Here is a 12744-nt window from a genome sequence, read left to right on the forward strand (position 1 = left end):
TGCTAGCAACCTGTGTACCCAATTTACATGAGCAGACCAAACGAGACACGGAACATGACTTTGACTCTTCAAAATAAAAGCATTACAACAACTTGACACAAATACATGAAATAATGTTTTAAACGTAAATGTGACTTAATTATGAACTTCTTCATTATGAACTTGGACCTTTTAGGAATAAAGCAAACTATATCACCTATAGTGGCAACAGTTACAATATGAATGTGTTTAAATGCCAGTGTAGCTGGTTCACACACACACACACACACACACACACACACACACACACACACACACACACAAGGCAGCAGGCATTAGACAACCTGACAGCCACCAACCTGGCAACCCTGAATGAGCCAATCAGCTGCCAGTCTCTGGTGTGTGTGTGTGTGAGAGAGAGTCCTCACAAGTACTGTTAAACAAAATCTACCCTAACGTCACTAAAAAGTACATTAAAACAGTTTTTCCTTTCCAAAACAAACACAACGTACATTATGACAATATTTCACCCTTTGCATTGGTAAAATAGACTTTTTTATTTTTTTCTTCCCTTCCTTCCAAAAAAACTAAAAGATAAAATTACCCAAAATCCATGTTTAAGAGTATTCCATGATGGCTCAGTGGTTCTGGCAGTTGCTGATGGTGTGAGAGGACGCTGGTTTGAGACAAGTCAAGATTCGTGACCTCGGACCCTCGGACCAAGGACTAAGGATCCAGAATGAATAAATCAAAATAAATCACTTTTTACCTTTTGGTCAAGTAAATGTACCATTGGAATTAATCCACTGTCAATTTGTAACAGTCAGCAGTGCCAGTTGGTGCCACAGGGTGGTGCACTGCTCCCTTTTGTTTTGCTTTGTGTAGAAGATCTGACTTCAATTCCACCTCTTGCTATAGATAGACATGACATGACATGATGTGTGTCAAACAATTGTCACACATGGATGGATGATTAGCCGTGTTTATTTATTTATTTCCGGGGGGAATGAATGAATGAATGAATGAATGAATGACTAACCCTGTAAAACCCGGATTAATTTCTACTTGCAAAAAAACGATATCAACCTTACTACTACTTTACTACTACTAGGATTTATCAGAGGAAATAATGTAAAATAAATTATATATATTTTTTTTGCACATTTATAATAATTATTAAATTAATAATAATAAATTATATATTTACATTTGGGGGACATCTTTCACAATAATAAGGATAAATCCAAATAAATCACACTTTACCTTTTAGTCAAAGGACTGAGATAAATACAAAATAAATCACACTTTACCTTTTAGTCAACAAGTCAAAAGTCAAGACAAGGACTAAGGACTAAGGATAAATCAATCCCGGCCCCTCCATAGGGCCGGGGGTCCACCGGGGGTCCGCGGAGGGGGTCCGCGGGGGTCCCCGGCCCTATCTCGGCCGTCCCTTGTCCGTTTCGGACGGGGGGAATCTCGTTCGAACCGGGCCGCCGTCCCGGACGCGCTCCCGGGGCTCTCGCGGTAGCAATAGTTGGAAATGTCACGTCCACCAAGGGGAAACCTTGACCAGGCTATGGTGAGTATGCCAGTATGGCCACTATATGCGTGTACTATGTTGGCAGCAGTGCTCCGTTCACGTTTGTTTATTATATTAGTGCTGTCTGCCGTGATACCTGGCTTAATATGGTCAATACTGAATCAGTCTAAAATATGCTTTGGCGCCCCCCCCCCCCCCCCACCTCTTGCTATAGACAGACATGACTTGACATGATGTGTGCCAACAATCGTCACACATGGATGGATGATTATCCTTGTTTATTTATTTATTTCCGGGGGGAATGAATGAATGAATGAATGAATGAATGAATGAATGAATGAATGAATGAATGAATGAATGAATGAATGAATGAATGAATGAATGAATAAATAAATAAATAAATAAATAAATAAATAAATAAATAAATAAATAAATAAATAAATAAATAAATAAATAAATAAATAAATAAATAAATAAATAAATAGATGGATGGATGGATGGATGGATGGATTGGATTGGATGATGGATAGATGGATGATGGATGGATGGATCATATTTCCGCAAATGAAGGGGCGTGGTTCCGGCTAGTTCGTGGGAGTGGCGTGGTATGCAAATGAAGGGGTGTGGTTCCGGCTACTTTGTGGGTTTGGCTTATGCAAATGAAGGGGAGTGGTATGCAAATGAAGGGCATGTTCCGGCTACTTTGTGGGATTAGTTTATGCAAATGAAGGTGCGTGGTATGCAAATGAAGGTGCGTGGTATGCAAATGAAGGGGCATGGTATGCAAATGAAGGGGAGTGGTATGCAAATGAAGGGCATGTTTCGGCTACTTTGTGGGATTAGTTTATGCAAATGAAGGGGCGTGGCATGCAAATTAAGGGGAGTGGTATGCAAATGAAGGTCCGTGGTATGCAAATGAAGGGGCATGGTATGCAAATGAAGGGGCGTGGTATGCAAATGAAGGGGAGTGGTATGCAAATGAAGGGCATGTTTCGGCTACTTTGTGGGATTAGTTTATGCAAATGAAGGGGCGTGGCATGCAAATTAAGGGGCATGGTATGCAAATTAAGGTGCGTGGTATGCACATTAAGGGGCATGGTATGCAAATGAAGGGGAGTGGTATGCAAATTAAGGGGCGTGGTATGCAAATGAAGGGGCATGGTTCCGGCTACTCTGTGGGATTAGTTTATGCAAATTAAGGTGTGTGGTATGCAAATGAAGGGGCATGGTATGCAAATGAAGGGGAGTGGTATGCAAATGAAGGTGCGTGGTATGCAAATGAAGGGGCATGGTTCCGGCTACTTTGTGGAATTAGTTTATGCAAATGAAGGTGCGTGGTATGCAAATGAAGGTGCGTGGTATGCAAATGAAGGGGAGTGGTATGCAAATGAAGGGGCATGGTATGCAAATTAAGGGGCATGGTATGCAAATGAAGGGGAGTGGTATGCAAATGAAGGGCATGTTCCGGCTACTTTGTGGGATTAGTTTATGCAAATGAAGGTGCGTGGTATGCAAATGAAGTGGAGTGGTATGCAAATTAAGGGGCATGGTATGCAAATGAAGGAGAGTGGTATGCAAATGAAGGGCATGTTCCGGCTACTTTGTGGGATTAGTTTATGCAAATGAAGGTGCGTGGTATGCAAATTAAGGTGCGTGGTATGCAAATGAAGGGGCATGGTATGCAAATGAAGGGGAGTGGTATGCAAATGAAGGGCATGTTTCGGCTACTTTGTGGGATTAGTTTATGCAAATGAAGGGGCGTGGCATGCAAATTAAGGGGAGTGGTATGCAAATGAAGGTCCGTGGTATGCAAATGAAGGGGCATGGTATGCAAATGAAGGGGCGTGGTATGCAAATGAAGGGGAGTGGTATGCAAATGAAGGGCATGTTTCGGCTACTTTGTGGGATTAGTTTATGCAAATGAAGGGGCGTGGCATGCAAATTAAGGGGCATGGTATGCAAATTAAGGTGCGTGGTATGCACATTAAGGGGCATGGTATGCAAATGAAGGGGAGTGGTATGCAAATGAAGGGCATGTTCCGGCTACTTTGTGGGATTAGTTTATGCAAATGAAGGTGCGTGGTATGCAAATGAAGGTGCGTGGTATGCAAATGAAGGGGCATGGTATGCAAATGAAGGGGAGTGGTATGCAAATGAAGGGCATGTTTCGGCTACTTTGTGGGATTAGTTTATGCAAATGAAGGGGCGTGGCATGCAAATTAAGGGGAGTGGTATGCAAATGAAGGTCCGTGGTATGCAAATGAAGGGGCATGGTATGCAAATGAAGGGGCATGGTATGCAAATGAAGGGGAGTGGTATGCAAATGAAGGGGAGTGGTATGCAAATGAAGGGCATATTTCGGCTACTTTGTGGGATTAGTTTATGCAAATGAAGGGGCGTGGCATGCAAATTAAGGGGAGTGGTATGCAAATGAAGGTGCGTGGTATGCAAATGAAGGGGCATGGTATGCAAATGAAGGGCATGTTCCGGCTACTTTGTGGGATTAGTTTATGCAAATGAAGGGGAGTGGTATGCAAATGAAGGGCATGTTCCGGCTACTTTGTGGGATTAGTTTATGCAAATGAAGGTGCGTGGTATGCAAATGAAGGTGCGTGGTATGCAAATGAAGGGGAATGGTATGCAAACTTTGTGGGATTAGTTTATGCAAATGAAGGGGCGTGGCATGCAAATTAAGGGGAGTGGTATGCAAATGAAGGTCCGTGGTATGCAAATGAAGGGGCATGGTATGCAAATGAAGGGGCATGGTATGCAAATGAAGGGGAATGGTATGCAAATGAAGGGGAGTGGTATGCAAATGAAGGGCATATTTCGGCTACTTTGTGGGATTAGTTTATGCAAATGAAGGGGCGTGGCATGCACATTAAGGGGAGTGGTATGCAAATGAAGGTGCGTGGTATGCAAATGAAGGGGCATGGTATGCAAATGAAGGGCATGTTCCGGCTACTTTGTGGGATTAGTTTATGCAAATGAAGGGGAGTGGTATGCAAATGAAGGGCATGTTTCGGCTACTTTGTGGGATTAGTTTATGCAAATGAAGGGGCGTGGCATGCAAATTAAGGGGAGTGGTATGCAAATGAAGGTCCGTGGTATGCAAATGAAGGGGCATGGTATGCAAATGAAGGGGCATGGTATGCAAATGAAGGGGAGTGGTATGCAAATGAAGGGCATGTTTCGGCTACTTTGTGGGATTAGTTTATGCAAATGAAGGGGCGTGGCATGCAAATTAAGGGGAGTGTATGCAAATGAAGGTGCGTGGTATGCAAATTAAGGGGCATGGTATGCAAATGAAGGGGCGTGGTATGCAAATTAAGGGGCGTGGCATGCAAATTAAGGGGAGTGTATGCAAATGAAGGGGAGTGGTATGCAAATTAAGGGCATGTTTCGGCTACTTTGTGGGATTAGTTTATGCAAATGAAGGGGCGTGGCATGCAAATTAAGGGGAGTGTATGCAAATGAAGGTGCGTGGTATGCAAATTAAGGGGCATGGTATGCAAATGAAGGGGCGTGGTATGCAAATTAAGGGGCGTGGCATGCAAATTAAGGGGAGTGTATGCAAATGAAGGTGCGTGGTATGCAAATGAAGGGGCATGGTATGCAAATTAAGGGGCATGGTATGCAAATGAAGGGGCGTGGTATGCAAATGAAGGTGCGTGGTATGCAAATGAAGGGGAGTGGTATGCAAATTAAGGGCATGGTATGCAAATGAAGGGGCGTGGTATGCAAATTAAGGGGCGTGGCATGCAAATTAAGGGGAGTGTATGCAAATGAAGGGGAGTGGTATGCAAATTAAGGGCATGTTTCGGCTACTTTGTGGGATTAGTTTATGCAAATGAAGGGGCGTGGCATGCAAATTAAGGGGAGTGTATGCAAATGAAGGTGCGTGGTATGCAAATTAAGGGGCATGGTATGCAAATGAAGGGGCGTGGTATGCAAATTAAGGGGCGTGGCATGCAAATTAAGGGGAGTGTATGCAAATGAAGGTGCGTGGTATGCAAATGAAGGGGCATGGTATGCAAATGAAGGGGCATGGTATGCAAATGAAGGGGAGTGGTATGCAAATGAAGGGCATGTTTCGGCTACTTTGTGTTTATGCAAATGAAGGTGCGTGGTATGCAAATGAAGGTGCGTGGTATGCAAATGAAGGGGCATGGTATGCAAATGAAGGGGAGTGGTATGCAAATGAAGGGCATGTTTCGGCTACTTTGTGGGATTAGTTTATGCAAATGAAGGGGCGTGGCATGCAAATTAAGGGGAGTGGTATGCAAATGAAGGTCCGTGGTATGCAAATGAAGGGGCATGGTATGCAAATGAAGGGGCGTGGTATGCAAATTAAGGGGCGTGGCATGCAAATTAAGGGGAGTGTATGCAAATGAAGGTGCGTGGTATGCAAATGAAGGGGCATGGTATGCAAATGAAGGGGCATGGTATGCAAATGAAGGGCATGTTTCGGCTACTTTGTGGGATTAGTTTATGCAAATGAAGGGGCGTGGCATGCAAATTAAGGGGAGTGGTATGCAAATGAAGGTGCGTGGTATGCAAATGAAGGGGCATGGTATGCAAATGAAGGGGCATGGTATGCAAATGAAGGGGAGTGGTATGCAAATGAAGTGGAGTGGTATGCAAATTAAGGGGCATGGTATGCAAATGAAGGGGAGTGGTATGCAAATGAAGGGTGTGGCGACACCCACTAATTTGCATAAGCGACACCCACTAATTTGCATAGCCCTCACCCACAAAGTAGCCGAAACAACGCCCTTCACATTTTCATAACCCACTCCCACAAAGTAGCGGGAACATACGTACATGTCCCCCACATGATGACGTACATGTTCCATTCGCGACGACGTACATGTTCCCTCCACGATGACGTACATGTTCCCTCCACGATGACGTACATGTTCCCGCCACGATGGAGTACATGTCCCCTTCACGATGACGTACATGTCCCCTTCACGATGACATACATGTTCCCGTCACGATGACGTACATGTTCCCTACATGATGACGTAAATGTTCCATCTACGACGACGTGCATGTTCCCTCCACGATGACCTACATGCTTCCTCCACGATGACGTACATGTTCCCTCCACGATGACGTACATGTTTCCTCCACGGTGACGTACATGTTCCCTCCACGATGACGTACATGTTCCCGCCACGATGGCGTACATGTTCCATCTACGACGACGTGCATGTTCCCTCCACGATGACGTACATGTTCCCTCCACGATGACGTACATGTTCCCTCCACGATGACGTACATGTTCCCGTCATGATGACGTACATGTTCCCTACATGATGACGTACATGTTTCCTCCACGATGACGTACATGTTTCCTCCACGATGACGTACATGTTCCCTCCACGATGACGTACATGTTCCCTTCACGATGGCGTACATGTTTCCTCCACGATGGCGTACATGTTCCCTCCATGATGACGTACATGTCCCCTCCACGATGACGTACATGTCCCCTTCACGATGACGTACATGTTCCCTACATGATGACGTACATGTTCCCGCCACGATGGCGTACATGTCCCCTTCACGATGACGTACATGTTCCCTACATGATGACGTAAATGTTCCATCTACGACGACGTGCATGTTCCCTCCACGATGATGTACATGCTTCCTCCACGATGACGTACATGTTCCCTCCACGATGACGTACATGTTTCCTCCACGGTGACGTACATGTTCCCTCCACGATGACGTACATGTTCCCACCACGATGGCGTACATGTTCCATCTACGACGACGTGCATGTTCCCTCCACGATGACGTGCATGTTCCCTCCACGATGACGTACATGTTCCTTCCACGATGACGTACATGTTCCCTCCACGATGACGTACATGTTTCCTCCACGATGACGTACATGTTCCCTCCACGATGACGTACATGTTCCCGCCACGGTGGCGTACATGTCCCCTTCACGATAACGTACATGTCCCCTTCACGACGACGTACATGTTCCCGTCATGATGACGTACAGGTTCCCTACATGATGACGTACATGTTCCATTCACGATGACGTACATGTTCCCGTCATGATGACGTACATGTTCCTTCCACGATGACGTACATGTTCCTTCCACGATGATGTACATGTTCCCTCCACGATGACGTACATGTTCCCTCCACGATGACGTACATGTTCCCTCCGCGATGACGTACATGTTCCCGCCACGGTGGCGTACATGTCCCCTTCGCGATAACGTACATGTCCCCTTCACGACGACGTACATGTTCCCGTCATGATGACGTACATGTTCCCTACACGATGACGTACATGTTCCCTCCACGATGACGTACATGTTCCCGCCACGATGGCGTACATGTTCCATCTACGACGACGTGCATGTTCCCTCCACGATGACGTGCATGTTCCCTCCACGATGACGTACATGTTCCTTCCACGATGACGTACATGTTCCCGCCACGATGACGTACATGTTTCCTCCACGATGACGTACATGTTCCCTCCACGATGACGTACATGTTCCCGCCACGGTGGCGTACATGTCCCCTTCACGATAACGTACATGTCCCCTTCACGACGACGTACATGTTCCCGTCATGATGACGTACAGGTTCCCTACATGATGACGTACATGTTCCATTCACGATGACGTACATGTTCCCGTCATGATGACGTACATGTTCCCTCCACGATGACGTACATGTTCCCTCCACGATGACGTACATGTTCCCTCCACGATGACGTACATGTTCCCTCCACGATGACGTACATGTTCCCTCCACGATGACGTACATGTTCCCTCCACGATGACGTACATGTTCCCTCCACGATGACGTACATGTTCCCTCCACGATGACGTACATGTTCCCTCCACGATGACGTACATGTTCCCGCCACGGTGGCGTACAGTTCCCCTTCGCGATAACGTACATGTCCCCTTCACGACGACGTACATGTTCCCGTCATGATGACGTACAGGTTCCCTACATGATGATGTACATGTTCCATCCACGATGACGTACATGTTCCCTCCACGATGACGTACATGTTTCCGCCACGACGACGTACATGTCCCCTTCACGATGACGTACATGGTCCCGTCACGATGACGTACATGTTCCATTCACGATGACGTACATGTTTCCTCCACGATGACGTACATGCTCCCTCCATGATGACGTACATGTTTCCTCCACGATGACGTACATGTTCCCTCCACGACGACGTACATACCACTCCCCTTCATTTGCATACCACGCCCCTTCATTTGAATACCATGCACCTCATTTGCATACCACTCCCCTTAATTTGCATGCCACGCCCCTTCATTTGCATAAACCAATCCCACAAAGTAGCCGGAACCATGCCCCTTCATTTGCATACCACTCCCCTTCATTTGCATACCACGCACCTTCATTTGCATACCACTCCCATTCATTTGCATGCCACGCCCCTTCATTTGCATAAACCAATCCCACAAAGTAGCCGAAACATGCCCTTCATTTGCATACCACTCCCCTTCATTTGCATACCACGCACCTTCATTTGCATGCCACGCCCCTTCATTTGAGTAAACCAATCCCCTTCATTTGCATGCCACTCCCCTTCATTTGCATACCACGCACCTCATTTGCATACCACTCCCATTCATTTGCATACCACGCCCCTTCATTTGCATAAACCAATCCCACAAAGTAGCCGAAACATGCCCTTCATTTGCATACCACTCCCCTTCATTTGCATACCACGCACCTTCATTTGCATGCCACGCCCCTTCATTTGCATAAACCAATCCCCTTCATTTGCATGCCACGCCCCTTCATTTGCATACCACGCACCTCATTTGCATACCACTCCCCTTCATTTGCATGCCACGCCCCTTCATTTGCATAAACCAATCCCGCAAAGTAGCGGAAACATGCCCTTCATTTGCATACCACTCCCCTTCATTTGCATACCACGCACCTTCATTTGCATACCACGCACCTTCATTTGCATACCACGCACCTTCATTTGCATAAACTAATCCCACAAAGTAGCCGGAGCCATGCCCCTTCATTTGCATACCACGCACCTTCATTTGCATGCCACTCCCCTTCATTTGCATACCACGCACCTCATTTGCATACCACTCCCCTTCATTTGCATACCACGCACCTTAATTTGCATGCCACGCCCCTTCATTTGCATAAACCAATCCCGCAAAGTAGCGGAAACATGCCCTTCATTTGCATACCACTCCCCTTCATTTGCATACCACGCCCCTTCATTTGCATACCATGCCCCTTCATTTGCATACCACGGACCTTCATTTGCATACCACGCACCTTCATTTGCATACCACGCACCTTCATTTGCATAAACTAATCCCACAAAGTAGCCGGAACATGCCCTTCATTTGCATACCACTCCCCTTCATTTGCATACCATGCCCCTTAATTTGCATACCACTCCACTTCATTTGCATACCACGCACCTTCATTTGCATAAACTAATCCCACAAAGTAGCCGGAACATGCCCTTCATTTGCATACCACTCCCCTTCATTTGCATACCATGCCCCTTAATTTGCATACCATGCCCCTTCATTTGCATACCACTCCCCTTAATTTGCATGCCACGCCCCTTCATTTGCATAAAAACAATCCCACAAAGTAGCCGAAACATGCCCTTCATTTGCATACCACTCCCCTTCATTTGCATACCATGCCCCTTCATTTGCATACCATGCCCCTTCATTTGCATACCACTCCCCTTCATTTGCATACCACGCACCTTCATTTGCATACCACGCACCTTCATTTGCATAAACTAATCCCACAAAGTAGCCGGAGCCATGCCCCTTCATTTGCATACCACGCACCTTCATTTGCATGCCAACCCCCTTCATTTGCATACCACGCACCTCATTTGCATACCACTCCCCTTCATTTGCATACCACGCCCCTTCATTTGCATAAACCAATCCCGCAAAGTAGCTGAAACATGCCCTTCATTTGCATACCACTCCCCTTCATTTGCATACCACGCACCTTAATTTGCATGCCACGCCCCTTCATTTGCATAAACCAATCCCCTTCATTTGCATGCCACGCCCCTTCATTTGCATACCACGCACCTCATTTGCATACCACTCCCCTTCATTTGCATGCCACGCCCCTTCATTTGCATACCATGCCCCTTCATTTGCATACCACGGACCTTCATTTGCATACCACGCACCTTCATTTGCATACCACGCACCTTCATTTGCATAAACTAATCCCACAAAGTAGCCGGAACATGCCCTTCATTTGCATACCACTCCCCTTCATTTGCATACCATGCCCCTTAATTTGCATACCACTCCACTTCATTTGCATACCACGCACCTTCATTTGCATAAACTAATCCCACAAAGTAGCCGGAACATGCCCTTCATTTGCATACCACTCCCCTTCATTTGCATACCATGCCCCTTAATTTGCATACCATGCCCCTTCATTTGCATACCACTCCCCTTAATTTGCATGCCACGCCCCTTCATTTGCATAAAAACAATCCCACAAAGTAGCCGAAACATGCCCTTCATTTGCATACCACTCCCCTTCATTTGCATACCATGCCCCTTCATTTGCATACCATGCCCCTTCATTTGCATACCACTCCCCTTCATTTGCATACCACGCACCTTCATTTGCATACCACGCACCTTCATTTGCATAAACTAATCCCACAAAGTAGCCGGAGCCATGCCCCTTCATTTGCATACCACGCACCTTCATTTGCATGCCAACCCCCTTCATTTGCATACCACGCACCTCATTTGCATACCACTCCCCTTCATTTGCATGCCACGCCCCTTCATTTGCATACCATGCCCCTTCATTTGCATACCACGGACCTTCATTTGCATACCACGCACCTTCATTTGCATACCACGCACCTTCATTTGCATAAACTAATCCCACAAAGTAGCCGGAACATGCCCTTCATTTGCATACCACTCCCCTTCATTTGCATACCATGCCCCTTAATTTGCATACCACTCCACTTCATTTGCATACCACGCACCTTCATTTGCATAAACTAATCCCACAAAGTAGCCGGAACATGCCCTTCATTTGCATACCACTCCCCTTCATTTGCATACCATGCCCCTTAATTTGCATACCATGCCCCTTCATTTGCATACCACTCCCCTTAATTTGCATGCCACGCCCCTTCATTTGCATAAAAACAATCCCACAAAGTAGCCGAAACATGCCCTTCATTTGCATACCACTCCCCTTCATTTGCATACCATGCCCCTTCATTTGCATACCATGCCCCTTCATTTGCATACCACTCCCCTTCATTTGCATACCACGCACCTTCATTTGCATACCACGCACCTTCATTTGCATAAACTAATTCCACAAAGTAGCCGGAACCATGCCCCTTCATTTGCATACCACGCACCTTCATTTGCATACCACTCCCCTTCATTTGCATACCATGCCCCTTCATTTGCATACCACGCCCCTTCATTTGCATACCATATCCCTTCATTTGCATACCACGCCCCTTCATTTGCATACCACACACCTTAATTTGCATAAACTAATCCCACAGAGTAGCCGGAACCATGCCCCTTCATTTGCATACCACGCCCCTTAATTTGCATACCACTCCCCTTCATTTGCATACCATGCCCCTTAATGTGCATACCACGCACCTTAATTTGCATACCATGCCCCTTAATTTGCATGCCACGCCCCTTCATTTGCATAAACTAATCCCACAGAGTAGCCGGAACCATGCCCCTTCATTTGCATACCACGCCCCTTAATTTGCATACCACTCCCCTTCATTTGCATACCACTCCCCTTCATTTGCATAACACGCCCCTTCATTTGCATACCATGCCCCTTCATTTGCATACCACGGACCTTCATTTGCATACCACTCCCCTTCATTTGCATGCCACGCCCCTTCATTTGCATAAACCAATCCCGCAAAGTAGCGGAAACATGCCCTTCATTTGCATACCACTCCCCTTCATTTGCATACCACGCACCTTCATTTGCATGCCACGTCCCTTCATTTGCATAAACCAATCCCCTTCATTTGCATGCCACGCCCCTTCATTTGCATACCACGCCCCTTCATTTGAATACCACGCACCTCATTTGCATACCACTCCCCTTAATTTGCATGCCACGCCCCTTCATTTGCATAAACCAATCCCACAAAG

The sequence above is a fragment of the Electrona antarctica genome (assembly GCF_951216825.1).
Source record: "Electrona antarctica genome assembly, chromosome: 10".
Taxonomy (NCBI): Eukaryota; Metazoa; Chordata; class Actinopteri; order Myctophiformes; family Myctophidae; genus Electrona; species Electrona antarctica.